Here is a 12,127-nt window from a genome sequence, read left to right on the forward strand (position 1 = left end):
AAAATGTCCTTTCTCAGCTTCCACTGTGAAATATGGGAAATCAGGAAAGTAGCTGTTTCTAATCCAATTCTTTCAAAGTCCATTCTGAAATCTGTACCCTGCCAAATCAATGGCAAAACTCCAACAGACTGAAGTGGAGCCCAGTTTTTATAGATGATCTGGAATAAAGGAGTGATTTTTCAGGCTTTCACAATAAGTATTTTAATATGAAGCTTATTTATGTACTACTACAAAAAAGTTAAAGATCTTGGAGTTCTTTTATTGGTAGCATTTTGCCAATGTCTAGTGGAGGGCAATGAAAATTATTAAAGAGAAGCATCTCTCTTACAAGGACACACTGAGAGAGTTGGGTCTGTTCAGCCTCAAGAAGAGATAACTGAGAGGGGACCTCCTCACTGTCTATCAGTATCTGGAGGAAGGGTGTCAGAAGATGGAGCCAGGCTCTTCTTGGTAATGCCAAGCAAGAGGACAGGAGACAACAGGAAATGAGACCCCTGAATATGAGGAAGAATTTCTTTACTGTGCAAGTGACCGAGAAGTTGTGGAGTCTACCTCACTGGATATGTTCAAGAACCATCTGGACACAGTCCTGTTCCCTGGGATGGACAGCCCTGCTTGAGCAGGGAGGTTGGACCAGAAGACCCACTGTGGTCCCTTCCAACCTTGCCTATTCTGGGTGATTCTGTGATTCTGTGATTATACTTAGTATTCTGACAGTTTACTAGAGATGAGCTCCAAAAGTACATAAAAATGTCAGGCCTTATGTTAACAGAGCTTGGAAAACATACTCTGGCTAAGGAAGATGTAGCTGGTTCTGTGACTAAAGTCTCAATCTAATGGAAGGTTTTTGCTATGAACAAAGACTACTGCCATGCTTTATTTGAACTAAAAATCTAATAGAAATAGATCCCCGAAACTAGAAGTTTTGAGTTGATTCATTGAAGCTTGCTTAAATATTTTCTACTGCATTTGCCATGTTTCATTATTATTAATCATGCTGTTAGCAATATCAAGTGAGCTCCGCTTTGCTAAAAACACCAAGCTCTTGTCTCTAAAGCACTCAATTACACAGCAGACAAGTAGTATTGCTCTATTTTAGAGACATGGAAACAAAGAGGGAAAAGCATCTTTTTTAAGGCCAGGAGTTCATGTGTTCTGTGTCTTAGTAGAGCTTACTATGCAGTAGGCCATACAGCTTCCAGCTGGGTGCTGGTGATTAGGTGTTTTTATAGCAAGTTCTTTGTAATTCTTAATTTTTCCTGAGGTAAAGGCTTGGTGCTGGCCTGTAATGTCTATAAAATGCTAAAGCTGTTAAAACACAGTTTTTGTTGTATGTCATCCAATTTGCAGTTGGGAAACGGTAAAATTTGCTTAAATTGAAAACATATGTTGTGCTGGAAAGTAGGTAATGGAACTGCCACCTTTGCATATTTGAATTCCGTGCCTTTTCTGCAATTTACACAATAATAAACTGAACTAACGAAGCTATTTTAGCCATTATAGATCATTTTATTTGGTGATATAAGAATCTTCATGCTAGAGCTGGACAGAAGACATTTTTCATGTCTTGTAAATACTTTCATGATTTCAAAGCTGTTCCTGTTTGAAATCAGGTGAACCTAGAGGCTACTAAAAAGCGATATGAAAGAAGCTCCTCACCCATCCCAGCTTGGCATAAGCGAAGGGCCAGGTTCTCTTTCAGATTATGAGATGTTTGGCTTAGAGCATGTGATACTTTCTGATTTTCAACAGAAACTCCATAATTTATAACTAGTATAAGCATTTTAAGGAAAAAAAATGTTTTAAATTAACTTGTTTTCGTTGATTAAAAAAAATGTGTTTCAAAATTTCTGTCAAACACCCCTTTATATTTTCAGCAAACAGGCTGTGGTTGAGATATGTCTCCTAAGAGACTTTGGGCTGAGAGATTTTCTTACTCTCTCTACTCAGAAATTGGTATGTTTTTTGATATTTATTTTATGAATTGCAACCAGCCACCCTTAAAGTGTGGATTCAGAATGTGCTGTGAGAAAAGCCTGTGACAATGTAACACAATTTCTCCACTGCTGCCTTCCCCTTTCTTCTTTCTCTGTTACTGTCTCACTGTACTTGTTAAGTGTCTAAAGGAAAGGTTTTGCATTTATCTTCAAACCAACGTGTCTTAGGCATTTTATTTTGTTCTGCTGTGTGTTAAATTTTTCTTTTAAACCTTCACTCTTACCTTCCAGAATTTCTTTCTGTTTTACTTGACTGTTTTCTTCCTGTCATCTTTTCCTTTTTTCTTTCTATTTTTGATTGTCATTGCCTTTGGGATGGGAAATGGCTGCAAGCCAAAAGCCAGAGAGCAATCATAAAAAGCTATCAAAGGATGAGTAAAAGATGAGAGTAAATATGATAGTGTTGTCCTCTGAAAGCATAATTACAGCACCTACCTGCCTTGCCTGGCTATAGAGAAAGATATCTTTGGGACTGTTGGAAGGACAAAATTGTATACTCTGCTCAGACAGATTCATGACTAATTCTCAGTGACCACTAGTTAAATTACATCTGAGCAACACCAGACACACGGAGGAAAACACTCCGAGCTTTGATGGATACCCATAACCGGTTCTCCAGCTGAAGGGGGACAAGAACTTGAGAGAAGACCTGACAAGTGTAAAGGCTTAGATTAGATGAAAGAAAATTTATTTTTTCACTAAATAATTCTTCACTTATAATGCTAGAAACTTTGCATTGTTGAAAAAATATGATGACAGAAAACATTTGAAGTACATCAGTAATCATCTCTCATTGCCCAAGAATTTAAACAAGCTTCTATGAAAGTGAACCCATTTGCTGAACAAAAATTGCTTATCTTCGTCTTGCATTGTTCTCATCTTATTGTTATCATAGTTGTTGCCATTATAATTAGTCCCATTGCTTCTGCTCTTGTGCCCCAGACATGATAAAAATCAGATGCTCTTTAAGGATTCCTCTTGTAAGAAGAGAACTCATGCAAATCAACCTCAGAAGGGTCCTCTTTTTCCTTCCTGAGCTTTACTCCCATGTATTACGGATCCATACCTCAAGGACACCCCTGACCTTTTATATAGTCAAATGTTTCAGCCTTAGCAACTAAGGTAGGTTATAACAGATAGATCACAATGGAGAAGAATATTGGTGTATCGTGCACCTCTGTATCATGTATTTTCATGTAAAACACTATTAATGTTTATGTTGTGCCATCATCTTTGTTATATATTCATAGCATTTACTAAACCACTGGATTTCTCATCTGTGATTAAGGCCATCAGAATACCATTTTTACAACATGTTTGAGATTCAAATGCCAGATATATTCCTTTAAAATCTACCATGCAGTATATTAAAACTGGTTTGGGTAACTACTGGAATGCAAAGGGTATAGTTGATTTACTGTACTAGGAAAAAAATTGGATCTGCCTCTTCTATATATAACTCATTACAATTTGCTTTCCCATGGTGAGGCACAAGTAACTGAATAAGAGTATTGTCCTCTGACTGTGTCTATGGAATAAACCAGTGTCTTAACGCACTCGTGCTTGCCTTAAGAGGCCAGTGTAGGGATCTAGTAGTGTTATGAGCTTAATATTGTTAGTCTTTTCAAAAAATCATGTCAGAACTGTATTCACCATGTTGAGGAACATTTTGACATGACCTCATGCTGGAAGCAGCTGCTTGATTAGAGTGACTTCTGGAAGAAGTTTGTCTGTGTTCTGCTTCAATACATTCCTCTTTTTTCATCATTATGCTAGAGGTGTGCTTCGACTGCAAAGACCAGATCTGTATTCAAACTTCTTCAAAGTTGGGGAGTGTTTGATGTCTAAGGGCAAATGAAGGTTCTGCACAAAATAAGGTTGCAGGCAAAGGCATGTAGCAATTACTTTGAGATGCAGGATGAGAGTTCCTTGAAAAACATTGATGCTCTTGTTCTTTACTTTGTTTATGGCTCTAGGGATGAGTTTCAAGTGGCAAAAGAGTGGAAATAGGCCAGGATATGTCTCTGTTGGACACTTGCTGTCCCAGATGTTCTTTCAAAGCTCTTTGTTTATGTATGTCTATGTCTGATTTTCTGCCACAGTAAAAAAAGTATTCCCAGAGAAAGCAAATATTCTCAAAGTCTCTGGAGGCAAAATCAATGCAGTGCATCAGACTGTGTCTTTGAAGTCCCAGCACAGGCTGGAGAATAAGCTTGAAGCAGAATTGATACATGGACTGGATGAGAGGTCAAATATCCTTGAATCCTGCTGGCTGCAGCTCTTGCTGCTAACACTGAAGGAAAGTGGCAGGTTCAGGGCGGGATATGGTGGCACTGACTGCAAAGAGTCTGAGGAGGCTGCGCAGAGCCCCTGGCAGCCTGAAGAAACCCTGGGGAAAGGAAGAAGTCCTAAAGGGAATACCAAGACAGACACAAACAAGACAATAAAGGATGCAGGATATTACATAGTGCTAGATAAGTCTCACTGTGATTCAGCTTTATCTATCTGTTCATTAACATCCCTGGTATGCACAAACTTAGTTGATTTTACTCAGTTTCATATTAGCAATTTAAGGAATGCAGGCAGCTCAGCTTCTTTTTCCTTCCTGAGTCACTCTTCTTTCTCTCCATTATGCCCATGTCTCTCTTATACTGGGGAGCCCAGAACTGGACACAATACTCCAGCTGTGACCTCACCTGTATTGAAAAAAATAGGAAGGATCACCTTCCCAATGCAGCCCAGGATACCATTAGCCTTCTTTGCTGCAAGAGCACATTGCTGTCTTGTTGGGGGTTGTGCTAAAGACCCATTTCACCACTGACTTCTTACCGGCCACCAGCCAGAACATTGCTGCCTGGTTGCTCAGGAGAAGCTTTATTCCCCAGAAAGTTCCCCAGGTGTTTCTGGAGAGCATGCCCAGCTCTGCCACACTGACAGGCATGGCAGAAAGTGCTGCCTTTGCCAGGATTTGAGCTCAAGGCTGAGTCTGTGCTTCCCAATGGAACAGTTTGGACCTCCTGGACTGTGAACAAAGGCAGAGAGCTCAGCTGTGCGCTGCCTGCTCAGCTGCCCCCAGGTATGGCAGAGCAGAACAGTTTCACCTGTTTATGACAGGAAGGTTTGTGAAGATCCTCATTTTCTGCACAAGCTAGCTCACAGGTTTTGTGTATGATTTTCACATTAGTCGTGCTCCTTCAGTGTTGGTACCTGAGAAAGGGGTTAGCTGCTGTCCCCATCAAAAGCACAGAGCACTAAAATAGTTCCACATGGCACAACACAGCCCCAAGTGACAAAGCATGCATTATTTTCCTCTCCCAGAGTGTCTGGAACAAGCCATACTGAATGATGTGTCACATATTAAGAACAACTTTATTTTTATCCTGATGGAATTCCAGGAAGCTAACTCCAGTGCCCTCACACTGACTGAAAATGCATAATGTGTCCCAATAGCTGCAGGCAGGACAAGGCAAGTATGTAAAAGGGACATTTAATTAGTTGTTCCATAAGGAACAGAAGTGTTGTTACATAAATGGTGTGTTTCTGACAAGCTTGAAGGTATTTAATGATTTATAGCACTAGAAGAATTGTGATACATTCAGTCTAGAAAGGCTGTGAAGTTTGAGACAGATAATTTTAAGTTTCTTTAGTGAGGTTTATTGGAATTTAAAATAAATTCAAGAGAAAGCCATGTTGCATGTCCTTTTAGCCTTTAAGCAAGTTCCTATAGTTGGAGTAGGACAGTATCTCCAAGTTCAAATTGTTTTGGTTGTATCGTTCAGTCCTGCAAAAAAAGTGGAAATCAACATCTTTAATATGATGGCACAGTTGTTCTAATTAATATTTTAGAATAATTGCTCTTGATTATCATGCGCAGTGCAACACCCACACAAGCTTACTCAGTGGCAAGGCCCCATTCTCAGCATGCTGCAGTTGGATCTTGTTCCATCTGCGTGAGCAAGAAAAAATGTGTTTGTGTTTGAGCAATTTGCAGTGTATTAAGGTGAGTGTGAAGATACTTTGTTCTTCTGACCAACAACACTGGGCACCATTTACTGGACTCTGCTATTGTGTCTCTTAGATTTCCAGCTACATGTGGGTACTACAAGTCTTTCTTGAAATACAGGATTTCTAATTGTGCCCAGCAGCCTCCTTGGAGTGCCAATCAGATCCTCAAAACATGTAACTGAGGAGATATTTTTCCCAAATGCACTAGAAGTATCTGATACTCCTGGTGAAAGGAACTGAGAGGGAACCAGGAAAAACAGAGTTTGAAAATTAAAATCAACCCTGTGGCCAAAACTTTTTTCCAAACTTCATAAATACTTTAATGCAGAAAGCTTCTCCAGTCAGACAAGTAAAATGTTATACCACGCTATTTTCTTGTCTGTTGGAAAGCAGTGAACAGAAACAGTTAACGTTCTTAAAACAAAATTTAGCTATGCAAATTTTCCTGCAGAAATGAACATCTTAGGTGTTGTGATATGAAGCAATAAAATTACACCAAAAAATTTTAGATATTTAAATGTCAGAACTAGGAGGTGCTAAACACAGTTAATAATACAATAATATTTTCTGAAGGAGAAAAAAATGAAAAGGTGAAAAAAAAAATTAGTTAGCATAATAATAAGGCTTAGCTTTTAGCAGCTGTTTTACATCTTCAAGCCATTGCTAAATTATTAACTAATTGATACCAGATCCTGCACATGCTAGCTCAGAGCAGATTCACGGGGAGGAAGCCAGCAGAGTGCTATTGTTGGCTGGGTAGGTAGACAAATGTTGCAATGTGAGTGGTAGGAAGTAGTAATGTTACCATATACAGCACAGTACCAGGCCCTCTGAGCACTGGTTCTAGGAGTAGTAACCTTGCCTTTGAAAGGATATAATTGTTCTTATGGGGTTGCCTTACATGGAAACCAAAATGATATCAAGCTTTAATAATTAAATTATGCATCAAGTCAGGGAAGGATGGATTTTTTCTCAATAGAACACAAGAGACTACTTGCTTTGGTGACCTAATTGCTGCAGCTTTAAAAAAAAAGAAATTATTATGATAGCTGATTAAAAGGAGCCAGGGAGCTTATTCACATTTGCCAAGAGCACACAGCAAATCAAGCTTTATGACTTGAAATGAACTCAGTGCTTTGTCCAGATTAAATTAAGAAAGGCGGTCACTGAAGTGAGGAGTTCTGAAGAGCACTTGAGATTGGAACTATGAGAAATGAACAGCAGAACTGAAATGAGAAAGGTATAAGAGAGACAGAAGCCATTTTCTTTTCTTACCATTTATTTTCTTCAGAGGCTAGTGTGCAGAGAGAGGGGAAACTTTTTGAGGAGCAAGAAACCACAGCAACCCATCCTATAAAGCTGCATTAAAAATGTAGTCATGGAAGTGAGTGGGCAGTGATGGGAAATCTTTGGCACACGTCTAAGCAGTACTCGTGGGACTGCTACTGCACCTGGACACTGTCAGGGGAGCTCATTTTGTTGTCTGCATGAGGGATATGTGCCACAAAAACTAAAACAAAATCAGAGGATTCTGCCACTACAGAGATTTCTCTATAACATACCTAAGTTTTTGGAGATTCATGGTACATTCTGGGTTTAAAAAGTAGTAAAAAATATAAATGATGAAGTCCAGAAAGGAGATTCTAGGCAACATTGCAGGCTGCTGTGTTCTGGCAGCCTCAGCCTTCCTTGTGCGGCATACACAGGATACCCTTGCCTAAAATAAGGAGGATTTAGGTATGGAAGGGTTGAATTCCTTTGTCTGAAGTCCACATCTGCAGAAGGCACTCTTGTTTCCTCAGCTGTCAAGAGAAAAAAATTCCTCTGATCTCTCTTACGTGAGAGATCTCCAGGAGATGAAATGTTATCTAGATGTACTTTCTCCCTGTTCACTGACAGTGAGCTTAGGGTGGCTGAAAAACAGACTGCTAAATTTTAGTTTGCCAGGGCACATGACTCACCAGAAGTGACATTGCCAAGCTGTTATGTGGACCTGGAGCCTACAGCATTTAGTAAACAGAGGAGAGAGAAGCACATAAAAGCTCTTACCCTTCAATGTGATCAGCTCATGGCTACTCTAAGGATTCGTGACAAGTACTCATGGGGTCCTCCATCCCTCAGCTGCTCTGCTCATGCAAGTGACACACCACAAGACTGAAGAAGTACCCAAAGTGGAGCTGCCGAGGGCAATCAGGTTGGACACAAAAGGCATGGGCAGCTTATGAGATGCAATTCCAGCTCTTCCCAAATATTTTACAGTTTCATGTCATGTAAACTGCAGTATTTCAGATTACCTGCCCAGGGCCAGTGGGAGATAGAGGATTTAGCTCAGAGCATGTGTGTCCTGATTCACCCAACCCACACAAGGGAAGCTAGAAATCTCTTCCACAATTATAAACATATGTCACTGGCAGGATCTTTGCCCATTGCCATTAAATAACTTTGTTATGATTCCTGCCACGTGGAAAATGTCTCAAAAACATAGTTAATGGAATGCAAATACCAGCTGGCCAGGTTATGTCTCCAGTGCAAGAATACCTTTGGAAACATGAGGGTATCAGTTCTTGGTACTTACAGAGTGGAATGGCACACAAGCTGCTGAGAGACTCCTCTGAATCTTCCCACTTAACAGACCATGAATGTTGCTGTGGTGCTCTGCACGGTTTGTTCTGAAATGGAGTCTTGTTAAACATTTTTCAAGGACCTTTCCTGAACCTGGGCTGTTTTTCAAAGGTGTCTATGGGAGTTAGCTGTTTCTCAAAGATGTGTAGTGGAAGTTGTTCTTTGTTCTTTTGAATGTCCTTGTATGGGCAATTTATGGCAGCTGCTTAAAAATGCCACTGAAGCTTAATCAATTAGGCGACTTGCTATGTTAAAAAATACATAAAGGAACCATGACAATTTTAATGAGGCTTTTCCATTGGTTTCTATGACTTCTGCTATTTTGTGAAATATGCCCTGTGAATTACAAATTCTTTTATTGAGAGAGGGAATCTTGGCTAAGGCCCCAAGGTTATTACTCACTGTATTCAAAGGGTACTTGGGATCTTTAATTTCCAACTGGAGAGCTGGCAGAAGGACAGTAGGTTTAACATTTCCTCTGAAGGATGACACCTCTAAAAGTGCCACACGCTGCTTATTACTGCAGTACACTGGATGGGAGCCAAAGTCCCAGTATGGGACTTGAACCCACAAGTAGTTGGCTGTGAGACAGACATGCTACCCACAGAGTCAAAATGACATCTAGTAGCATCTTAATTTAATAGAACACTTTTTTCAATGGCAGTTTCTTGTCTTGCATTCCTACAGTCTGGATCACTGAAAGTTTATTTTTCACTTCAGCATGCATTTAAGGAGAATGTCACTGTGCTTTCTTTTTCTGTATTATTTTGGGCAACTATAAACAATATACTCTTTAAAAGTTGTGTCCGTTTGAAAGTAAACATTTTATCACCAGTTCCTCTAAGATTCTTCAAAAGTTATGGCAAGAAAAAGATCTAACTTGTTTTAAAAATTAGCTGGTGACACATCTAATTCGATATAAGGTCCCCATAGCCATGAATAATCATACCTTTTTACAGTTGTTTTCAAAGATGTGAAGACTGAAGGCGTGACTGGTTAATGAAACCTCCTTTTCTGAAGCACAGCAAGTTTTTCAACACAGAAATCTACCACTTATATCCGGAAGTGCAGTAATTTGGGTCCCCAGATATCTTTGTGGCTACTTGGTAAGAGCATGGTGTCAAAACCTGCCATTCTAGCTGGCAAATACACAGCATGGAGTGAGGCAGAAGGCAGTGGGGTGCCGAGGGAGAAGGAGGAGGGATCTGAGCTGGGGGAGTGAAGGAGTGAATGCATCTAATGGAAGACAAAGATGGACAACACTGGAAACACTTGGGGCAGAGCTTTCTCGTTCTGGCACAAAAACCCAGCACTTGTGCCAGTGATGGAACCAAGGCTCTTTCTGTGTTTTATTTCTTGGCTTTTGGTCTGCAAAGGGTTGAGCACTGATCGCCTAAGCACAGATCCAGCTTTGCAGGTGCCTGGGAATGGAGCTGAGAGAACACTGCCCCAAGCCCTCCCAGGCCAACTGCTCCTCTCGCTTAAATGAGCTTCCCAGTATTGGAGTTTTTGCATAATCCAGGATTAAACTGTGAGAGCTTTACAATGTGTTTGCCCTCCAGATCTGAAAGTTTATTTTTGACCATAGCTAATAAATAGTTAATACTCACATTTGATTAAAAGAAACCTTTACTAAGAAAAAAACAAACCCAAAGCAAAACTCATAAACTCCGTAAATATCAGAGAGATTTTAAAAAAATAAATATATATAAATAAAACATTAGAGCACTCAAGGGAAAATAATGCCATTTTGATCTCGGTTAGAAAATATATTTGTCAGCATTTAATGAAAAATATAACCTGTTCTGTCAGTAACAGAATTTTTAAGATTGGTGAGGATGATACTACTTCAAAAGGACTGCCAGTAATTTATCTGTTCATTTGAATGCATCAGTTAGAACACAAGTTGTTCCTCACTGCAAGATGAAGTTGGTGGGATTTTTAGCTAGCCTGAATTTCTCAATGGGGCTCTCAGGCCCGGCTTGGAAACCAGTTCCACAGTAACCTTCCAGTGGTGTCAGAGACCCCTGGCCTTGGGGGCAACCCCATGACCTTCGAAGCTCTAGGCACTCACGGAGCTCTTCTCTGTAGCTACCAGTGGGATTTTAGGTTATTTTCCCTAATGTAAGCATAAAAAATGGCTACATTAATCATAGGTGACTTTCAAAGCACCTCAAGAAGGAGATGCCTATAATTTGTAGATCCCCAAAGATCTCAGAGCCTAGACACCAAAGCCAAGTCCAATGTATTGTTGTCTGATGGTGGCTGTTTTATCCAGTACTGTAAATATGTCACAAGGTCAATGGCACTGATCTTGATGGCTAACTTTTTGATATTTGGAATTAGATGATCTACCCTATGGTCAGTATGAACTATTCAAAAGATGCATGCTCCCTTAGCAAACTACATTCCTGAGAAGAGCAACCTAACCTTTTTAAATCACAGTTCATATTTCTCTGTCTTTTCTTGGCTTATTCTTGGCATTAAAAACTGTTGTAACAACGATATCATCAAGGATGATCTACAAAGAAGAAAAACACAATAGGAAATATTTTTAGAGGTGAAAAACCATTGGTGGTGTTCTTGCCTCATGGCTGACTTTTGTTTGAAATCTGGTCTCCCCTACTGATGGGACCATTGATTTCTGAAAATAATTAATTGGTTTTGGAAGTCAAATCCCCTCATTCTTCCCATAACAGTTTTGAGCACCCATCACAGCTTTGCATATGCTCAGCCACAGAGTGGGGTCCTCATCCAGGATGTGATCTCTATGTGTATCTCAGACCACTAATTAAACAGTACATTTGCCAGCAGGATTCATTATTGAGAAGTAACTCAGACATGCATATAACTGTTACAAGCAAACAAACAAAAAAAAAAGAAAAGTAATCAGGGACAACTGTTGGACAAACATTTACTTATGTGTCTATTAATTAGTTAACCAGAAATTCATAAGTAATTCTCACAGATTTAATATGGAAGCTATTGAATGACAGTGTGTGTATTTTAATTCCATTTTGAGGGTGTTGTGATAATACCAGCTCCATTCTCCATCCAATACTTTTCTAATAATCCTAGATTGGCATTAGATGAGAGTTTCATCTCTAATTTAGAAAAAAACCAGAAGAGCAAAGAAGCAAGGACTGAAACCAGGAGTAGCATCTCAAAAATTCTAAATTATAGAAGCTAAGCAAAAAGAGCCCAAATGTTATTTTTAGTCTAGAAGTTTATATGCCATATTTAGACTATGAGGGAGGAACTGGTAAACGGAATGGTTTTGGGCAGCACGTTAAAGAAAAAAAAAGTAATGAACCAGAAGGGAATATTAAACAAAAGCTGCTCTACAGCACTATACAGGTAAGGGGAATTTCCTCATTGTCACTGGCATTTGCAGTTACGGAGTTAAATGGCTTTGAGAGCCTGCTCCACAGTTCCAAGGCATACACTACAAGGCATAGAAAAAGGAAACACTTCTTATAAATACATCACAGTGTCACAAAATG

The 12,127-nt window shown here is 39.6% G+C and overlaps 1 long non-coding RNA gene across 1 annotated transcript; it reads right to left on the reverse strand.

Moving 5' to 3' along the window:
* Positions 1 to 5,623: 5,623 nt before the first annotated feature.
* On the reverse strand, positions 5,624 to 8,636 carry LOC138105616 (uncharacterized). Its single transcript, XR_011148570.1, has 3 exons — positions 8,578 to 8,636; positions 8,052 to 8,179; positions 5,624 to 5,778 (listed from the first exon to the last, which is right to left on the reverse strand). It is a non-coding gene; the product is annotated as an uncharacterized lncRNA (long non-coding RNA).
* Positions 8,637 to 12,127: the final 3,491 nt, after the last annotated feature.

Source organism: Aphelocoma coerulescens, chromosome 2 (assembly GCF_041296385.1).
Source record: "Aphelocoma coerulescens isolate FSJ_1873_10779 chromosome 2, UR_Acoe_1.0, whole genome shotgun sequence".
NCBI classification, from domain to species: Eukaryota; Metazoa; Chordata; class Aves; order Passeriformes; family Corvidae; genus Aphelocoma; species Aphelocoma coerulescens.